This window comes from Canis lupus, chromosome 20 (genome assembly GCF_011100685.1).
Source record: "Canis lupus familiaris isolate Mischka breed German Shepherd chromosome 20, alternate assembly UU_Cfam_GSD_1.0, whole genome shotgun sequence".
Classification (NCBI taxonomy): domain Eukaryota; kingdom Metazoa; phylum Chordata; class Mammalia; order Carnivora; family Canidae; genus Canis; species Canis lupus.
In genome coordinates, this window is record NC_049241.1 from 7,799,359 (window position 1) to 7,819,727 (window position 20,369).

Consider the following 20,369-nt stretch of genomic DNA (forward strand, 5'->3'; position numbering starts at 1 on the left):
TATCTCTTCATAATATTTAAAGATACCCCCCAGCAGATCCAAGCTTATATACCACCAGCTCAGGGACCCCAAAGAAAACAAGTGCCCTTTGCTCAAGACCTCTAGCCAAAGTCCTGAAGTTAGCTTTTATTTAACCTGGCCAATCAAGTTTGGGTCATGTGACCATTCCTAACCAACCACCATGGCTATGGGTGTGTGATGACCTGATTAACTGGGTCCACTGCCCAACCTGATATGAGAGGGGGCAGGCCCTCCAGAACCACAGAGCATCTTAAGAGGTTGGACCTGATGACTGCAAAACCATTCTGAGGTCTAATATGTGAAGCTTCTGCAATTCTTATGTGTTCACTTTTTGGGCAGCATAGCACTGTCATTAAGAGCTAGATCACTTGAGTTCAAGTGCTGGCTGCCCCAGTTTCTGGCTATGTAAACTTGAGCAAGTTACTCAACTTTCCTGAGCTATAGTTTTATCATCTGCAAAATTAGAATAAAAATTTTGTCTACCTTGGAGACATGCCATGAAGATTAAACAATCTTTGCAAAGTGCTAAGAACTGGGTCTGGCACATATTAAATTCTCTGTGGGTGTGCTTGGTGCTAGGGTTTCCAAGATAAACCCACTTAGACCTGTGCCCTGCCCTTATAGAGCACATAATCTGGGGCAGGGGGTGGTTCTTTTAATGAACACATACTGATTGAGACCTAATATGAGAGATGAATTGGATGAGTGATTATAATACAGACTGGTAAGTGTGAGAACCCAGAAAGTTACCTAATGGGGGCTTCCAGAACTGAGGATTAACAGGTGAATCTGCAAGTAGGAAGGTTGTACCTGGCAGAGGGAAGAGCAAATACAAAAAGTCTGGAGACAAGACTAGATATACTGCCTTGGAGAAGTAAAAGTTTGAGCACGAATAGAGGCTGGCATTTACGGTTTGATGGGGAGGTAGTGGTGGCAATGGCCTGGGGAACAGCCACCATGAGGCTGGAAAGGGCAGTAGGTGACACATTGCCTGCCCAGGGTCTTGCATGCTCTTTTTGTAGGAATCTGGGCTTCAGCTTAAGGGCTGCACAGACTCCCTGAAGAAATTTCTATTTTTTTAATTTTTAAAATTATTTTAATAGCTTTTGTGAGGTATAATTGATGTATGATAAACTGTGCATATTTAAGTGTACAATTTGATAGATTTTGTCATGTGTATACACCAATGAAACTATCACCTCTATCAGTAATGAATATATCCATCACTCCCCAAGATTTGCTTGTGTCTCTTTGTTGCCCCCTCCCTGTAGCCATTCCTGCTTCCTCCATCCCCAACAAACTACTAATCTGCTTTCTGTCACCATAAATTATTAACTTACATTTTCTAGAAATTTATATAACTGGAACGATACAATTTGCATTTGTTTTGGTGAACGGGGCTGGCTTCATTCACTCAATATAATTATTTTAATATTCCTCCATACTATAGCAGATAATATTTCATTTCATTTTATTCCAACGGAGTAGTATTCCATTGTAGGAATATATCACAGCATGTTATCTGTTCACCTAGAGATGAACAATTCAGTTGCTTCCAATTTGGGAATATTACACATAATTCTGCTATCAACATTTATGTGCAAATCTTTATGTGAACATATAGTTTTCTTTCTCATGGGTAAATACTTAGAGTGAAATGGCTGGATGATATCATAGTGTGTAACAAACTTTTAAAGAAACTACTCAGATGTTTTCCAAAGTGATGGTACCATTTTACATTCCCACCAGCAGGTTTTGAGAATTCCAGCTGTGTCTCATCCTCACCAACACTTGGTATCATGACTCTTTTTTCGCTTTAGTTGTCCTAATACCTGGGTAGTAGTTTTAGTTTGCTTTTGCCTCCTGATTAGTGATGCTGAACATTTTTCCAAGTATTTATTTGCTATCTGTATATCTTTTTTGGTGAATTGTCTGTTCAAACTTTTCCCCCATTTTGTACTTTTGAGCATTCCTTATTATCTTCTGGGTAGTTATCTTTTATCATACCTATAGTCTGTAGATATTTTCGCTGTGACTTGACTTTTCATTTTCTTAGCAGTATCTTTCAGGGAGTAGAAATTTAAATTTTGATGTGGTCCAATTTATCAACTTGTTCTTTCATCAATAGTACTTTTGGTAGTGTATCTAAGAAATAATTGCCTGGGTCTTTGCTTATAGTTGTGGAACTGTTCTCCCATTTTTGTCCCTTATTCCATCAGTTATTGAGAGAGAAGTACTAAAATCTCTAACTATGATGTGAATTTGTCCATTTCTCCTAGTATTTCTATCAGTTTTTGCTTTGTGTATTTTAAGCTTTCTTGCTAGGAGCTTAAACATTTACAATTATTATGTCCTCTTGATAAATTGACTCCTTTATCATTGTGAAAGGTCCTTCTTTTTTCCCTGCTAATATTCTTTACAAGAATAATTGCAGAGAAATCCACTTTGTCTGATATTCATGTAGTCACTCCACTTTTTGATTAGTGTCAACATGGTGTATCTTTTTTCCTTTTGACATATTTGTGACTTTATGTTGAAGTGCATCTCTTGTAGGCAGCATATAGTTGTGTCTTGCTTTTTTTTTTCAAAGGTTTTATTTATTTATTCATAAGAGACAGAGAGAGAGAGGCTAAGACATAGGCAGAGGGAGAAGCAGGCTCCCTCTGGGGAGCCCAATGTGAGACTCGATCCTAGGACCCCAGGATCATGACCCGAGCCAAAGGCATACACTCAACCACTGAGCCACCCAGGCATCCCTGTGTCTTGCTTTTTAATCCAGTTTGACAATCTGCCTTTTTTTTTTAATTTTTTTTAAATTTTTATTTATTTATGATAGTCACAGAGAGAGAGAGAGGCAGAGACACAGGCAGAGGGAGAAGCAGGCTCCATGCACCGGGAGCCTGATGTGGGATTCGATCCCGGGTCTCCAGGATCGCGCCCTGGGCCAAAGGCAGGCGCAAAACCACTGTGCCACCCAGGGATCCCAACAATCTGCCTTTTAATTGAGGGGTTTAGACCACTTGCATTTATTGAGATCAAAGGCACAGTTAGCTTTAAATGTCTTATGCCACCATTCATTCTATCTGGCCTTTGTTTCCTTTTTCTTCTTTTTCTCCTCTCTTTTGAATTGATGGAACGTCTAATTCTATATTATTTCCTTTGTTAGTTTATTAACTCTAATTATTTGTTTTGTTGATATAGTGGTATCTTTAGGATTTATAGAATAGATCTTGAATTTATCCCAGCCTATCTTCAAGTGGTATCACTTTGCACACAGTATGCCTTACAATGGTGGATTTCTATTTTCCTCCCCTGAACCTTCGTACTTCTTGTCACGCACATTACTTTTGTGTATATTATAAGCACTACACTCTTGTTATTTTTATTTAAACAATCACAATCTTTTATAAAGTTTTGAATAATTTTCAAAAATTTATATATTTGCCTATGTGGTTCCCATTTACAATGCTTCTTTATTCCTTGTGTCTGTATTCCCATCTGGTATCATTTTCCTTCTGTCTGAAAGATTTTCTTTAACATTTCTTATAGTACGATTCTGATGATAATGAATTCTTTTGGGTTTTATGTGTCTGGAAATGTCTTTATTTTGCCTTTGTTTTTTGAAAGATATTTTTGCTCATAGGTTTACAATTCTTTCTGTATTTTAAAGATATCGTCCCCACTGTGTTCTCATTTACATTGTTTCCAATGAGAAATCTGTCATCATTACCTCTTTCTCTGTATATAATTTATATTTTATTTTCTGGCTGCTTCCAATATTTTCTCTGTATCATTTGTTTTAAGAAATTTGATTTTGCTGAACTTTGGTATAATTTTCTTTGTGTTTCTCGCACCCGAGGTTCATTGAGCTTGCTGGGGCTGGGGGTGTTTATAGTTTTCATCAGATGTTGGGAATGTTTCAGCCATTAGTTCATCAAGTATTTTTTCTGCACTCCTTCCCCTTTTCTCCTTTGAGGATTTCAGTTACAAGTGTGTGAGACCACTTAATGCTGCCCCACAGCTCACCAATGCTGTGTTCAGTTTTTTATTCTCTCTTCTCCTGTGTTCTGTCTCAGGTAGTTTCTATTACTGATTTCATGTTCACTGGTCCTTCCTTTCGCACCCTCTGATCTGCTGCTGGTCTCATTCAATGTTTTGTTCATTTCACACATTATGATTTTTATCTTTAGAAGTTGACTAACGCCTTTTTTATGTCTTATCTGTGTTTGACTTTTTGACTATATGGAATCCAGTTATAATAACTGTTACTACATCCTTATCTACCCATTCTAGCATCTGAGTCCATTTTGATTGATTGTTCATTGATTATGATTTCCCACTTCTTTGCCTGCCTGATCATTTTTTATTGGTTTCCAGATACTTTTTACCTTGGTGGGTACTAGATATTGTTGTATCCCTGTCCATGTCCTTGAGCTTTGTCTGAGACACAGTTACGCTACTTGGAAGCAGTTTGACTTGAGGAGCGGGGTGGTCTTCTTTACATATTTGTTAGATGAGACCAGAGCAGTGCTCATTTCATGGCCAGTTACTCACTCCTACTGAAGCAAGACCCTCTTGGGTGCTTGACTCAGTAGTCCATGAATCCTGAGGGTTGCCAGTCGGCTGGTGACAGCAGACCTTATTCTTCTTACCCAATCAGATGATTCTTTTCCTGGCCTCTTCACATCTAGGCCAGATCACTACTCGACTGAATACTGGCGGGGGTCCATCTCCTGATCTCCAGAGAGCTTGCTCTGTACCCTCTTGTCTCTCCAGTGCTCTGTCCTGGACTCTCAGCTCTGTCTCCTCAATTCGGGGAGCTCACTGGTTTCTACCTGGCTTCCTCCTCCTGGGCTGTGCCCTGGAAACCTCTCAGGCAGTAATCTGGGGCAATCACTAAGGTCACCTCTTATTTGCCACCACTCAGTTACCACTGACCATTGTCTGATGTCCAATTGCAAACAAATTAGTTTTGTATGTTTTACCCATTTTCAGGTTTTTTGCAAGTACAAGAATAAGCTGGTTTATGTTACTCCATCTTGACTGGAAGCAGAAGTCCCATGAGCAGTTTAAATCAGGAAAGCAATGGACCAGCTTCACTTTTTAGAGCAATCCCTGTTTCTAGAAGTTCTTCCTAACCTCCCTGGGGTCTTAGGCATCTGGGGCCATCAACCTGAGTGAGCTCATTTTCCCAGCCTCCTCCAACATGGAAAGGTGGTGTACACAGGGAGCCAGCCCTTCACGACCAGCCCTGTACATTTCCTGGGAAGTGGCCCAGCCTCCCCTGCTGTCACTTCACATTTTTGTCTGCAGGTCCCTGGCACTTAGAGGCAGGGAGTGTTTGGGTGAGCAAAGCCACTTGTCACTGTGTTGGCAAGAGCAGGGGAATTGATGCCAGGGCAGCATTCAAGGGCCACAGGAAGACAAATTATCCTTTATATTAGAGCAGCACTTTTGCATCAGGCTCATCCACAGTCTGACCCCTGTGAGGTCAGCAGGTCGAGGACTTTTATGCCTTTCTTAGGATCTATAGTTGTGGGAGGCCACCTAGATGCTAAGTGGCATAGTTTGTGTCTCTGAGCACTTGTGCAGGTTTTGAGGCCCTGGGTGGCTCTTCCATGTCCCCAGGAAGCCCAGCAGGAAGGCCTAGGAGTGACTCAGAGCCACCCTGATAGCTTCCTTGCACGCAGAAATCTCTTTGAGCTGGGGCCGAGGAGCACTTAGCAAAACACCCCCCAGGGGACCATTTGCAGAGGCCTGCCTTGCCTGGTCAGTGCAAAGCTGGCAGGGATCAATGAGGATGACCGAGAGGGCGCCATCCTTGTCAGGGAAGAGCAGGGCTTTATGGAAGGATGCCTGTGGATGCTGTGTCGTCACTGTATGCAAAATGCTACCTGGGAGGAGCTGGTGGAATTTTCCACCAAGGCCAAATCACAGACTGTGCTAGACAGCAGCCTCCAATTCTTGTCTGTCCCTGCAATCCCAAGTGCTCAGAACACTGGAGAGTTTGGGGGAAGGGGGTAGGGTGGGCTTCATGGTCTCAGAACATGGCAAGAAATGGCATGTGAGTGTAGTGGGAAAACCTCACTACTGCACATACCTAAGAGCCAGAAAGTCATATTGCCTTGTGTCCTCAGGATGTCATTGGTGAAGGGAGGGGGACCACATGTAGCTTTTAAAGCTGCTTCCTGATTACTTGACCTACAGCACTAAACACCAAAACTCTAAACCACAGCCTCCAAACTGGAGGTCTTTAGGCTAATCCTGTGGACACATGTCTAATTTTGTGTACATTGCATTATCCTGCCTGCTGTTTTAAACTGGAATTAGTTGCCAAAATCCCCAAATTGAGTGATGTCATGGAAAAGTCTGGATTTTCAGCTTCTCTTGAACACATAGAAACCCAGGCAACCCTGAGCTGAATGGTGGGCACTCTTCAAGCTGCCCCCCCCCCGCCCCAGTCCCCACCATACCCTATCACCTCCCACACACTGAGGACAGTGGGTACTCACTGATTTCTGTGGATGCTCAGCTTACAATCCTGGGAGCATTGAAAGGCTCTGTTCTCCATCAGATAGTTTGCCTCCCTCTAGTTTCCATGCGAGGGGTCATCTCCCTCTCCTTTGTGACAGCCTCAAGCTGAGTGACACACTGTTTTGTCTTCCTGATAGAACCAATTCAAACCTCTAAGCCTTCTGACAAAGAGCCCTGACTCTGTGTATAATAAGGCTTCCCCACCAAACCTGCTCCTTGAAAGAGTGATCTGAAGTTCATTCCTAGGAAAAGTGAAGCACTTTTTATTCTGGCAGAGGGCAAAGGCTTACATAGAAGGTATGGCATATGGAGCTCTAGGTCCTAGGAGGTGCACAAAGGAGATACTTAGTTGGGGGGGGCAAGGGTCCTTCTGGGTGAACTGGCTGGCCTGACATGGGGTCAGGATGCAGAAGGAAATCATGTATACTTACTTGGAGAGAACAGGCCATCCCTCTGGAGGCAGGGGGATGACTCACATGGGCTGTGCTGGGTTCTCTCAGCCTTCAAAGACCATGATTAGAGGTTCCAAAAGGGATGTTTTATATATATATTTTTTTAGGTAGTAATGATCCCCTCCCCCAAGATATGTTTCCTCAAGGCCATAGAGAGAGGTTCCTGAGACTCTGGCATTAAGAAATCATTAGGCTGATTGGGATCAGGGGCTGGCATTGTACATCCATAAGAGACCCTGAAAGGTCTACTTCTTGAGTGGCGGAGTGGGCCACCCCTGGTAATATCTCCCAGGCTGAATTGAATAGAACCCCAATAGTGTCACCTTGGGATACAGTGCTATGTTAGATATTGAAACCATGGAAGCCAGAGTATTGCCATGTAGCCATCACTGCCAACTAATACCAAGTTGACTATAATCAGGTCACATGGCTTCAGCTGTCTTGAGCATGAGGAGGGAGCATTTCACCTGCAGGTAATGGAACACATAAGGAAGTACTAAAGTAATCAATGCCTGGTAGAAGAAGCTCCCCAGGTTGATTCAGTAGGATCCAGTGCCATCTCATTGTGTCAGTCTCATGGCTGCCAAATGGCTGCCATTGCTTCAAGTCTTACCTCCTTACAGGGAAATATCCAAAGATAGGAAGAACAGGGCAAGGAAGAAGGGTTCTCCTTGTGTGTCTCTCTCTTTGGACTGGGGAGGGAAACCTTTTCTGGGATCCCTCTAGCAGAAGTCTTACAGGATGGGTCAGAAGGTATCCTTAGCTGGGAGGGAGTGTGAGAAAGTGAGTGTCAGGCATTTCCTGTCTCTGCTATGTCTTGGCAGCATGGAGAATGAGAGGTGAAGGGTTCTTGGGTGGACAGCAACCAGGCTATCCTGCCATGACATTAGTATGGAGGCTGGACTGAGAATCTCATGTGGCTGCTGGCAGATGCCCAAGAATATACGTTGTCTAAGCTTTTGCTTAGAGGTATTGTTCTAGAAAAGTGCTAGAGTAGTAAAGGTTAAGTTAGTCTACCTCTCCAGGCAGGTTTCCAGTTTTTCTTGCCCACCCAGTAGCCCCTATGAAGAGTCAGTATTTCCATGTTGTGTCCTCATTTCATCACAATCCGCCTCCCCATATCTTACCCTCAGGAAAGAAGTCATTTGATTTGAACAAATTCATGCTGAAGTGTTAAGGCTGATAAGGCTCAGTCTTGGTCCATGTCTATGAATAAACAAGAACTTGTTGACCTCACAGAATGAATCATCAGTATTAGGTTTCCAGAGGGTGGGATTTGGAAAAAGAAAAGTATATTGTTTCTGGGGAGGGGTGGCAAATATAGGATGGAGGGAATCCTATCCTACGTTATTCCATCATTGTACCGCAGGAACATTTGGGAAGCAGGAGAAGGGTAGAAATAGCATTTATGAAGCATACAATATGTTAATCATTTAAATCTCACAATCACCCTGTAGGATAGTGATTAGAAGAGAAGCTCAGAGAGGCTGCCATTCCACCAAGGTTACACAGTGGCAAAGTGATGGTTCCAACCCCACACACATATTGCTCAGGGCCCCTGGTCTTAACCAGCCCCTGCATATCCTTGCCTTTTATCATCTTCATTTCAAGGGGCCCTGACTCAGCCAGAGCCTCTGAGGGCTCAGTCAGAAATCATTCAAAGACATTACTACCTGCATCGAATGCCCTCATTTTCCCTAGGAGCCCGCAGCTCCCAGTGGGGCTCATGGCAGTGCTGTGCCCTCCAGCCAGGCAGCAGGGGAGCTGATCAGGGGAGCAGAGATGAGCGGCAGGTCTACAGGGCCTCACTGTCCCTGCGCTGTCACTGCACAAGGGCCCAGTGACATTGGGGGGACCAAGCCAGGACCTCAATGTCCTAGACTTTGCAGGGCCTTGTCAGCTGAGCCACCTGCAGGGGGCTTGGCAGACATCTTTAGATGCAAAAACAGGATTAGGAGAGAGAAAGGGACTCATCAGTGCTCTGTGTCCCAGTGTGGCAGGGCCAGATCTCAAAGCCAGGCCCTCCTGACTCATCCACTTCTCATTCCAGCTTACCACAGTCTCAGAGTATTTCATCTGAAATTTATGAAGCACCTGCCATAGGCCAGGCCCTGGGTTAACCAGGGTGAGGGAAGTAAGGTCCCTGTCCCAACTGGGCCTCAGAACAATGACAGCTAATGTGGAGGGACACTCTTGAAACTAGTGGACATTAGTACTTGAAGGACCCACAGAGAATACTGACCTTACCTAGGGGTGGTGGCAAGCTCAAAAGTCCCCAGGGCCAGGCAAGTGCTATGCTGTGGAAAGGTAGGGGTAACAGTGAGGGGGTGGTAGAACTATGGCCCTGCTAAGGGAATAGTCAATTCAGTGCCATCCAGTAATCAGCCTTGTAGGAATGTGGGATCCAGGAGCCAAGTATTCCCATTTTTAAGAAAATCGAGAAGTCTGCACTTTTATATATAATTTTTCTGATTTTTAAAGCTCTCTTTAAGCCAAACCAAAAAAAAAAAATCATCTGCAGGTTAGAGTCTATCCAAGGTTGCTGCCCACTGCTCATGAGACACAGAGGGGGAAAGGATTTTTCTGAGATCACACAGCAAGGTAGTAGCTGAGCCAGACCTCAAAACTGAGTTTCCGGGTCCAAGCAGAGGACCTTGTGAGCCTACTTCACATTGACTTCAAAGTCCATACTCTCTTCTGGATCTGTGGGACAATATTTTAGTTTTGAACACAAACCACTTAGGGTAAAAGATACAGCCTTCCTGAGACTTTTCCTATAAGAAATATGCTGGGAAATTGACAGCAATGCTATTAAATCTTCTGGCATCTTCCAAAGAGTGGTCTGCAATTTTAATCCTGAAGCTATGTTTGACATTCAGCCATTTCTACTTCATGTTACTCAGATTGCAGGGACCCAGTGCTTCTCCTTTAAGGGAGGCAGGGTGGTGTGTGGAGCCCTAGTTCTCCCAGCCTGGGGGTGGGAATATGGTCTGTCCCACTGTGTCTATAGCAGTCCCTTGGCAAAGACCTTCTCTCCCAAAGCCTGGACCTCCAGGAACCTGTCTCAATTAACAGGAGCTTGGGTACCACTGATTCAGCTGGAGGCAGAGTGATTAATAACACAGGCCTTACTGCTGGGTGGAGCTGGATTTGAATCCTAGCTCTGCCACTTACCAGCTGTGTGACCTTGGGCAAGTCACTTCACCTCTCTGAGCTTCAGGAGTCCTCATCTATAAAATGGGTTAATAATATTTACAAGCAAAGTTTTAGTACAACTCTGTACCTATCTGAGTTTCCTAAGGTAGGAAAGTTGGAATTGCCACTTGATTATTAATAGTAATATTAGTTATAAGAAATCAACATGTAGTTCAACTGAATTAAGAAATAGAAAGTTCTGGGTAACAACAAATTTGGCAAATGCTTTTCCCTTCTGATTTATGCCTGTAGGTTAATTTTTTACATTTTTAATGAGTATTCATATATAGCATTTACCAAATGGCAAACTCTGTGCTAAGCACTTTACAAATATTGACTCATTTAATCCTTGCAACCACTGTCTGAGGCAGATACTGTTTTCCAGACTTGCAGACAAGGAAACTGAGGCATAGAGTAATAACTTGCACCGGGATATGCACCTGACACACGGCAAGCTGGGGTGCCAAACCAACCCATGTGGCCTAGGTGCAATGCAGATCACCACTTACTCCCCTCCTTTTCAGCTTTGTTCCTTCTGAAACACATTTTCCCATTTACAGCTTATCAGCTCAAAGGAAGAAACCATCGTTTCTCTACCCAAGGACATAGTTGAAAGACTGTGTCATTGGGAGACAAAGGATAGAATCCAATCCCCACTCTGTCTCCTGCTCAGCTGTGTGACGCTGGCAAGTAAATCCCCCCTTCCCTGGGTCTCAGGGTCCTCATCTCTAAACTGGGATATTGTCACCACCTACCTCTCAATTAGAGCGAAGTGGAATCAGCCATGAATGTGAAAGTGTTTTACAGAGCCTTAAATGCACTGTCTGGGACTTGGGGAAGTTAAATAATCAGGATCATAAAGCTGGTTTTCACTGAAAAGCATCCGGCACCTGAGTATTGCCTTTCATTGTCTATGAGGATCCAGGAGACTCACAGTGAAACCAGAGAGCCAACAGCAGCCCCCGCCCACCACCACCATGGCAAGGGGTCATTCCATCTCAGGATAGGGACTTATCTTCTCTTCCTGCCTGGACTCTTTGTCCAGGATTCAGGTGTGTTTGCAATCACATATTAAGAAGTATAGCCCTCCCTCAAAGCACAGTATCGATACCCATGTGGGTCATAAGAGGATTTCTGCCTTTCGTTGCTTGGCAATATTTTGTTTAAATGAACTTATGCCAGGGATTAATATAGTTTGTGAGTTTAACTGCTTACTTGGCAGGAAGAGGAAAATGAACAGAGTTTTAAGAAATCTGGTGTGAAAACAGTTTTTAGAATGCGGGTATGCAGATGAAGCTTAGGCGTATGGGGTGTGGGGTGTGGAGCTGGACTCTGGAGGGAGCACCCCTGGTTTTCATTCCCACAGGGCCACTTTCCAACTGTGGGCCCCGCCTCCTGCTACCATCTCCTCTGACAAATAGCAGCACTTACCACAGGGTGGGGAGGCGAGATGGTGCCTGTGGCAAGACTGTACGATGCCTGGCCTGCAGCATGTGCTCAACAAATAAGGAGTCAGTCAGTGCCATGAGTAGGCTCTGTACTCCCTGCCCCAGCACTCAAAGGGGGGCACATAGCACATGGGAGGCCTTCAATGAAAATGTGTGAAGTCAGCCAAAGAACAGTAAATAAAGTCAATCCTCATTCTTTCTTCACAGATTCCAGGTTGTTTATTAAATTCACCTACTTACTAATTTATTTGTAACCCCAAAATCAATATTCAGGGTGCTCTTGCAGTCATTTGAAGATACTTGCAGAGCAACGAAAATTTGAGTCCCCCAGTGCACAAATTCTTATCTGAGCTTGAACAAGGTGTCCCCCCTACCTTCTGGGTTCAGCTCTTGTATGGCAACAACTGGGCTTTTCTGTGGTCTACGTGGTGCCATGTTTTTCACATTTTTGCACTTTTTGTTGGTGACTCTGCTGTTTAAAAGGGTCCCCAAGTGCAGTGCTGAAGCTCTGTCTAGTGTTCCCAAGCCCAGAAGGCTGTGGTGTGTCTTTTGGAGAAAATGCATGTGTTGGAAGTCTTCACTCACAAGCCTGAGTTACAGTGCTGTCTGTTGGCCATGACTTTAATGTTAACAAATCTGTGGTAGATATTGAATAAGGTGTCTTTATACAGAAACACTCACAAAACAAAGGTATGTATTAATCAGTTGATAAAAATACTGTGGAGAGAGGCTCTCAGGAACCTCACCCTGTATTTTCCTGAGAGTAGTGGTTGGCTCTTCACTAATTCAGTGTTCATGGAGACTTTATAGAACCTAACTACTGCTAATAATGAGAATCAACCGTACAGCAGTGGTTACCATGGGTCTTATTGTTTTTGTTCTTCAAGAGAGAATCAGGAAAGAAGTTGTGGTTTGGAGTTCTCTCCTATTAACAGTGGCTGTGAGGATCAAGTAAGGTAAAGGCTGTGAAAGGTGGTTGTAAACTGTAGAGTCTCTGTGAGCATTGTAAATGGCATCACCTTAACTACTGCATGGACATCCAGCAAAGTTGTCCTGCACCAAGGCCTCTGTGGAGGACCTGCCTTGGTCCATGGGGCTGACATTGAGTGCTAGTGTTTTAAGAGACCACATTGAAAGGGACAGGAGAGGTCCTAGTAGACCTCACAGGCACACTCCCCTGCTTGTTCGTAACTTGCCAAAGCTTGGATGAGAGCTGTTCCTGGCTGTTTTCCACTGTCTGGTCACGACCCAGTCAGGGACACTGTTGTTCCTTGCCTGGACAGTGTCATGACTGCCTTACTCCTGTCAGCCTCCCCTCTGGGTTCCCTATATCCATTCTCTACATTGCAGTAACCGGGCACCTTACTCTTCGACTTTGTGCCCCTTTATGGCTTCCCATTTCCCCAGGAAAAAACTGAAAACCCTGATGTGACCCATGAGTCTCTGGGTGGTCAGGCCCCTGTCCACATCTTCGGCTTTCCACGCTCTGTGCTCCAGCCACACTGGCTTCCTTTCTGATCCTTGAACACACGGAGCTCCTTCTGCTACAGGGCCTTTGTACTTGCTAAATCTCTCTACCTGTCCCCATTACTCTCCCACCTCCAACACCTATACCTGCTCACTGCCTGTATGTCCTCCAGGTCTCAGCTCAAGTCACTTCCCTGATAACTCTGCCCCAGAACAAATTGGTCTCCACGATGTAGCCCCTCCTCCACCACACTTTCCCCTTCACAGAACATATCTCAGTGATGCTTCACATTTATTTGAATGACCAGTTGGTAAATGATCATCTCCCTACCTCCTCTCCCAGACTTTAAACTACACAAGATCAGACACTGGGCTGCCTTAGCTCACCACTGAGTCCTCAGAGCAGAGGAGAGGGCCTAGCACATTGTAGATGCTTAGTTACCTTAGTAAATGAACAAACATCCATTCCCATGTTTGTTCCCATGTCCATTCCCAGGGGACAAATCCTACTGGACAAGATCTAGGATCTCCTTACAGTTCACAGGTTGGAAGGACTATTAGCTAACATCTGTGGAGCCCAACCATGTACATAGATGACCTTTAATTTTCACAACCATCCAACAAAGGAAAGAGCTAGCTAATATGTCCCCATATTGGAAGAAGATGATGATAAGGCTCAGAGAGATGGGGGAAGTAGCTCAAAATTGCATAGCTAAGAAGGGTCAAGGGCAGGATTTGCACCCTAGCCTGGCTGATCTGTGGTCTGAGCTCTCCCTCCAGCCCTTCCCTTGTCTTCTGACTTCTAGGGTATCCAATCCTGCACATGACAGTTGTATATGTGAAGGGATCCATCATTTAGGAGACTAAGGACTTGACCTCATGTCACCAGCCTTTCTGATGTTTTCTCCTTTAAATACATGGTTTCAAAAGCAAAGCAAGATGGAATACACTGGTTTCAAAGGCATTGTAGATTCCATTCCTGGGGGCTACTTGATTGCCTGACTGCTTTTAGCACGTCACTTTGCAGAAAGGTGCTCACCTCTTAAGGAAACCAAGTCCAACTGATGGATTCAGTTCCTGCTGGCAGCATTGGAGATGGTTGGGGATGCTTTGGCCTCTGCTAGGCCCCAGGGGGCACACAGGATGCTGAGATAGTGTGACTCATTGGATTCACCCTCTTTATTTTACACATGGAGAAACATAGGCCCAGGATAGGGAGGGAATTCATCCAAGATCAGAGTGTGAGTTTCAAAAGCAAAATGAGAAGTGAGGCTCTGGCCTCCCTGGTCATTGTTGTTCATCTTTACCTTGAGGTCAGGAAAAGCCAGGAAAGGGTTCCTTCTCTACCAGTCTATCATGGTATCTGAAATGTCACCGTTAATTCTTTTGTCTTAGAGAAATTTTTGCTAGTTCTCTAACAGAATGAATGGATGAGTTGAACAGAGGAGGGATACCCTAAGTCCTTGGCCAAACAATTTATTCATTCATATCTTCATCTATCCATCTATCCCCTTGTCTCTCCATCCATATTTCCATCTGTCCACTTACGTGACTTTCCATCCATCCATCCATCCATCCATCCAACCCATCCCCTTCTCTTTCCATCTTTATTTCCATATATCTACTTATCTGTCTTTTCCCTCACCCATTCACCCACCAACACACCCACCCATTGACCCATCCCTTTTACCAGATACCCAATGAACATCAATTCCATGACTGGGTCCATGGAATAAAAAGAAGTCTCAGTTATGGTCTCTGCAGAATAGGCCACATTTTTCCTACACTATGAAGACCACACTAAGGGAGGTGTTCACAGATTGGCTTTACAAAGAAGAGATGACCAAGCAGAAAGAGTCTGGAGACCCTGACCCTGAGTGCATCATCCGAGCTCTTGCAGTTAATTGACTGTGTGTCCTTGAGTAAGCCCCTCCCATCTAGACTCAGTGTACCCATCTGTGATGTGGGCAGGTTGGACTAGATGAATGTTTCCCAGACTCGGTCATTCATATACCTCTCTCCACACCTGTAGATGTGATCACCTGTACTGAAAAGTACTTAATGTTTTTATTCAAATGAACTATTTTTTTTAACCAAAATACATTTAGAATGAAGCCTTATTGCTACCATAAATGGGAAAAAAAATGGTAACAGCTGTCATAAATAGAAAGTAACCGTGAAAATACTTGAAAAAGGAAGGCAAACTGTTAATGTTGATAAATTCTACATAGACATTACTTTTCAGCGATGGAGGACAGTTCTCCTTGGTTGCTAGAGAACTTAGCAAGCTCTGGAGAGGTGTTAAAGGTAAGCTAGGACTCAATAGAGACTCTCCCCTTAGAGTAGCCACTCCTTGGGGAGAAGCTTCCTTGCAGTGTGCTTTAATATCATGGGATGGCAGTGGGGGTGGGGGGTACTCCTGCCCCAAAGCAGAAAACTCTGTTTTGGAAGGATCAGGCCAGTCCTGGCTTGGCCACTCTCTTCTGAGCCCTCCCGATGTGCCCTGGGCCTGGCCTCTCCTAAGGACTCACACCTCCCCCACAAGCCTCCCAGAAGCTAAGGGTCAGAAAGCCATGAGCCGGATTCTGTAACTTAAACCAGGTGGTATCTGCTTCAAATCCTGACGAAGAGGGAAACCAATATGGAAATCTGAAGCTGTCCCATCCCAGAGCTTGGCAGGCATCAGGTGCTTCCTGTCACTCAGAGAGGGCCCTGACCCATTCTAATCTTACCTTCAGCCACCAGACTCCTCCACCATATCTCCAGCACCCCTCATCCTTGACCTAGGATCCCCAAAACCCATGACAGTGCAGAGTCCCCAGCCTGTAACCTTTTTGAATTTTTCTGTGGCATTAACAGGTATGATCAGAAAATAGTGTCTCTCAGTTATGCCAAGGCCTAAAGGGTCCAGCTAAGTCTTCACACCCTTTGAAGGCAGGACGCCTGGTGGATGAAACCAGAAGACCCAGGTTTGGGTTGTATTGTGCTCTGATGGCTCCCTGCATGTCCTCACCTCTGAGTTTCTAGATGCTGCTGAGCCTCCTCCAGCAATACTGACATCAAGGGTATTATTTACTTAAAAAAATGTTCCATTTTAGATTCAGATTTCAGAAGGATATTTGAAATCTTAAAGCTGCTGCCAGCTCTGTTGAGGGACATAGAAAAGCCCACTTTCTCATCTGGCCTTGGCTCCAGCCTGAGGCCATGGAGGTGAGGGATCATCTTTGTACCACCCTGCCCCTACCCCCAGATCTTGAAAGGCCTTGCCAGAGTTGCCCAGAAGGGGGAAAACACAGCACTGGGCTTTGCCTTAGAAAGTGCCTTTTCTCTCTAGTTACTAGTTATAGTCTCTTATGCGGGTCTTGCAACTCATTCATTCTTTCTTTCTACCAGGGCTGGTATTAGACTGGTAAGCATAGTCAGGAGAGCCCTATAGATTGTTTATAGCTGGTGTCCCTCTTGCTAACTGCCAAGGCCATACCACTTGTTAAATATTTTAATCCTCACCCGTGTATTCTCAGGGGTGTACACTATGTGCTTCCGGCACTGAGTTTATCAAGCTCTGAAATATACCGGTGGTCTGGTCCTCAAAAACCTGTGACACATCCATCAATACAATGTAAGAGATCTAGACCCAGTGCCTGTCATGGGAGTTAGAGAAGGGTGCCCTTACGTCTTGGCCAGAAATGAAAAAGAGACATTTTGGAAAAGTTACCCAGTGAAATTCCACACTCCAGATTCTTACTGAGTGACCGAATGGCAGAACGTGAAGGTATTCCTGAGAGATTTTTTGGGCCAGCTTTCCTCAAGTGGGTGCTGGGGAATCCTGGTTTTGTGAGATGTTAATAGATGTTACTCAAAACAAGGTTCAAATAAAGTTAGTTTGGGAAATTCTAGGTTAAGCAAAACTAAACTGATTTGTAGGTTGCAGGACTTAGAGCTTTGATGTGTTGCTGCTTTGTGAAATCTACGAGGAAGGTGAAGGCTACAGAATGAAACCTGGTGCCCTGTTTTAGGGAGCCTCTCAAAAGACTAGTGAGTGCTCCGCCAGAGCTTACTCTAGGGGACTCCAACCCCCTTCCTCACTGATAAGGAAACTGAAGCCCAGCTGAGTGGCTGGCATTTGGCCAATGTCTCACAGGGAGCAGAGAGCTGAGCTGGGACTAGAACCCAGGGCTTCCCTGTAAGCAGGCTGTTTAGGGCATGTAGTTTGGGCTTTGGGTGCTAGTGGTACATGAAAGAGTAGGATCCATGTGCACTGAAGCAATTCTGAGAAGACTATTGGAGGAGGCAAGACATGAGTTGAAAAGTCCAGGGACCCTGGGAGCCAATGACTTGTGACTTTATTGACTAAACAATTCTAATACTGAGAACTAGATACACCCTAATTGATGCCCAATTTGCATAGAGAGAATATCAGGCTGGGCAAGGCTTCCCACAAGAGATTAGTCCCTGAATTCACAAAGGATGGAACACTTGGAGGTATATATATATTCCAAGAGAAGCCTTGCTACCCCCAAGTCAAAATGACCCTTCCCCCAAAATTCTCCACATATTTTGTAGAACCATTTTACCCTTACTCCATTCTTTCTGGCAAGTTTTGTTTTTAGCCAGTGTGAGATTCTCACTAGTTTATAAGCAGTTTAAGAACAGAGCTGGTGGTTTTTCCTTCCTTGTTATGGTTAGCATGTTTCAGAAACTCACTGTGTACTGGACACAATGCTCGTTGTTTTCCCCACAACCTCTCCATTTTATCTTCACCACTGCCTCTCCCTCACAGTAGCTTGTTTCTATCCCCATTTTATAGAAGAGAAAACTGAGGTTGAAGTGACTTGCTCAAGAAAACGGGCAAGTAGATGATGGAGCAGAGACTTGAATGTGGGCCTTTGTTTCCCTTTCCTGGCTGCTTGTGAAACTGGGCTGAGTAAGTCATAGACAATCCCAGAGGCATGCTGCAGTCATGGGGCAGTGACCCGACGCCTGGTCTGGTCTATCTCTACAAGGATAGTCCTGGGGCCCCCACACAGCAACCGTGCTCCAAGCTCAGCCCTGTCTCAGCTTTTTGACCATAAGATGATCCAGGGTGTGAAGTGGGGTCACCTGCAATGTAGAAAGGCAGGAGTCTTAGACTGACAACTGGCATGGTCTTCGGGCTCCCAAACCCATTGCCCTGGTGCCCAGACTCACCCCAGGACCTCTAGAGTCTTTGTCCCACTCCCCATCATGTTACACCAGAACTTTCCATGCTAGGGGGCTGCTGATTTCCCCACCAATCGCTTTCCGTCTCAGCCATTCACTTTTATTTATAGACAGAAAAAACTTGGACCCAGAGTTCATAGCTGTTGTCAATGTGGATGAAATTTTAACAGTGTTGACATTGAAGAATCATTCTCCCTGCAGTTCTGGTTTGGGCCAGGGGCTGGGGTCGGTCTTCTTTCTTCCATAATTAAAAATTCACCAGCAAGGACAGATTGCTCATCAATCTTTCATCTCAACAGTCTCTGTTGGAGAAGATGGGGGCACCACTGATGAGGCACAACTGGCTGCCTACAGCTCCAGACCTTGCTACCATGTACATGAGTTCAGGGCTTTGGGTGGGAAGCGGGTGGGTCCAGTGGAGCCTGAGGAAGCCCCTTGAACATCGCCAGAAGGGTACTGGGTGTAACAGGTGGCCAGTTCTGATCTTTCTACCTCCTGTGACCTGAAGGCATTGGGGAGAGGCCAACAGAGGGTCAGAAAAATTAGTATGTGTAACAAAATGGTCAGGAGGCATCTGAATAGCCACAGGGCTAGTCTTATTCAATCAAAACTTGAAAGTTGCTAAGAGTACATCCTAAATGTTCTCACTACAAAAAAGAAATGGTAATTATAGGATAGGATATACAGATATATCTGTTACTAAACCCCATGATGGCAATCATTCTGCAATTTATAAGCATATCAAGTCAATATGTAGTAACTTACATAATGTTCTATGTCAATTATATCTCAACAAAGCTGGCAATATAGATATGATACATCCTTCGTGTTTTAGCCAAGTGGAAAAAGTTAAGAAACTCTTCAGTTACGGCAAAAACAAACAAACCCTTAATGAGATGATGTGTGTGAAGACCTCAGCACAGGGCCAACCTAGAGAAAGCATCCTAGTCTCTTGCTGTTTACTATAATTGTTGTCAGTATTGTTGCCTCTGTTCCAGAACTCACCTCCTATGCTGGCTTAAGGCCTATTAGGTAATTTCTCTGGGAATCAACTTCCTCATATGTAACACGTAAATTCTAACAGTACCTGCCTCCAACAGTTGGGGTGAGGAGTAAATGAACTGAGGATCCCTCAATGTTGTAAAATTGCTATTGAGCAACGCCAGCCTAATATCAGTCTCCTTGGCCTGGCCAAGCTCTCCTGTATTCCAGGCTAAGGGGCAGGGATACCCTGGGGGGTGAACAAAACACTGTCTCTGCCACTCTCTGGCTGTATGGCCTGTGCAATCCCACCCATCTCTTGGCCTCTGTTTCTCCATCTGTACAAAGCAAGTGCCAGAGCAGGTGATCTCCTGGGTCATTTCTGGTGCTGGGTTCCATGAAATCCTGCACATGGCTGCCTCTTGTCAGGCTCGAGTTTTTCCCAGAACAGTTTTGGGGAGGGGAGTTCTCAGGTGACCACTTTGTCTCCATGACTGTTCCATGTCAGCCTCCTGCCTGTGGGTTCCCTGCAGTTCTGCTCCTGGATCTCTGTGAACTCTGGGCTGGCTGTCTTTCCAGGAAGGGGACAGCCTGGCTCCACAGTGAGAGGAGTTTGAAGGGCATCCAGTGGAGGAGAACAGACAGAGGTGGCAAGAGGACCTCAGAGTGTGGGCCAGGTTCCGGGTACTAGGGGGGGTGCGGTGGAGCAGGGCTCAGTCCAGGTGAGCAGAACAGAGATGCCAACTAATAGCTGTGAGGGTGTCATTGAGCTCCTGACACTTGGTACGACCTGGTTAGCTTTGGCTTCGGGCCTGAAGGATGAATAGCGTACAGAAAGGCAGGGCCACTGTACTGGACATCTGCTATTTGCCCCTTGAGACCACTCTGTACCCTCTCCCCACTGCCCTGTGCCCTAGGAGATGACCTGCACTCATCAGTGCACTTCCTCCCCTCTCTGGCTTCCTGTTGGCTTGGGCCAATGGGGAGCTCTAGCAGGATATACAGTGAGGGGGGCAGGGAGACATGTTATTTAGTCTCCAGCTGTCTCCCTTAGGATCACCTTGGGATGGCT

At 45.0% G+C, this 20,369-nt stretch overlaps 1 protein-coding gene across 2 annotated transcripts in view; it reads left to right on the forward strand.

The window, feature by feature from the left end:
* ATP2B2 (ATPase plasma membrane Ca2+ transporting 2) overlaps nucleotides 1-20,369 on the forward strand; it is a 373,765-nt gene that overhangs the window by 62,836 nt on the left and 290,560 nt on the right. The gene's annotated exons all lie outside the window — the stretch shown is intronic.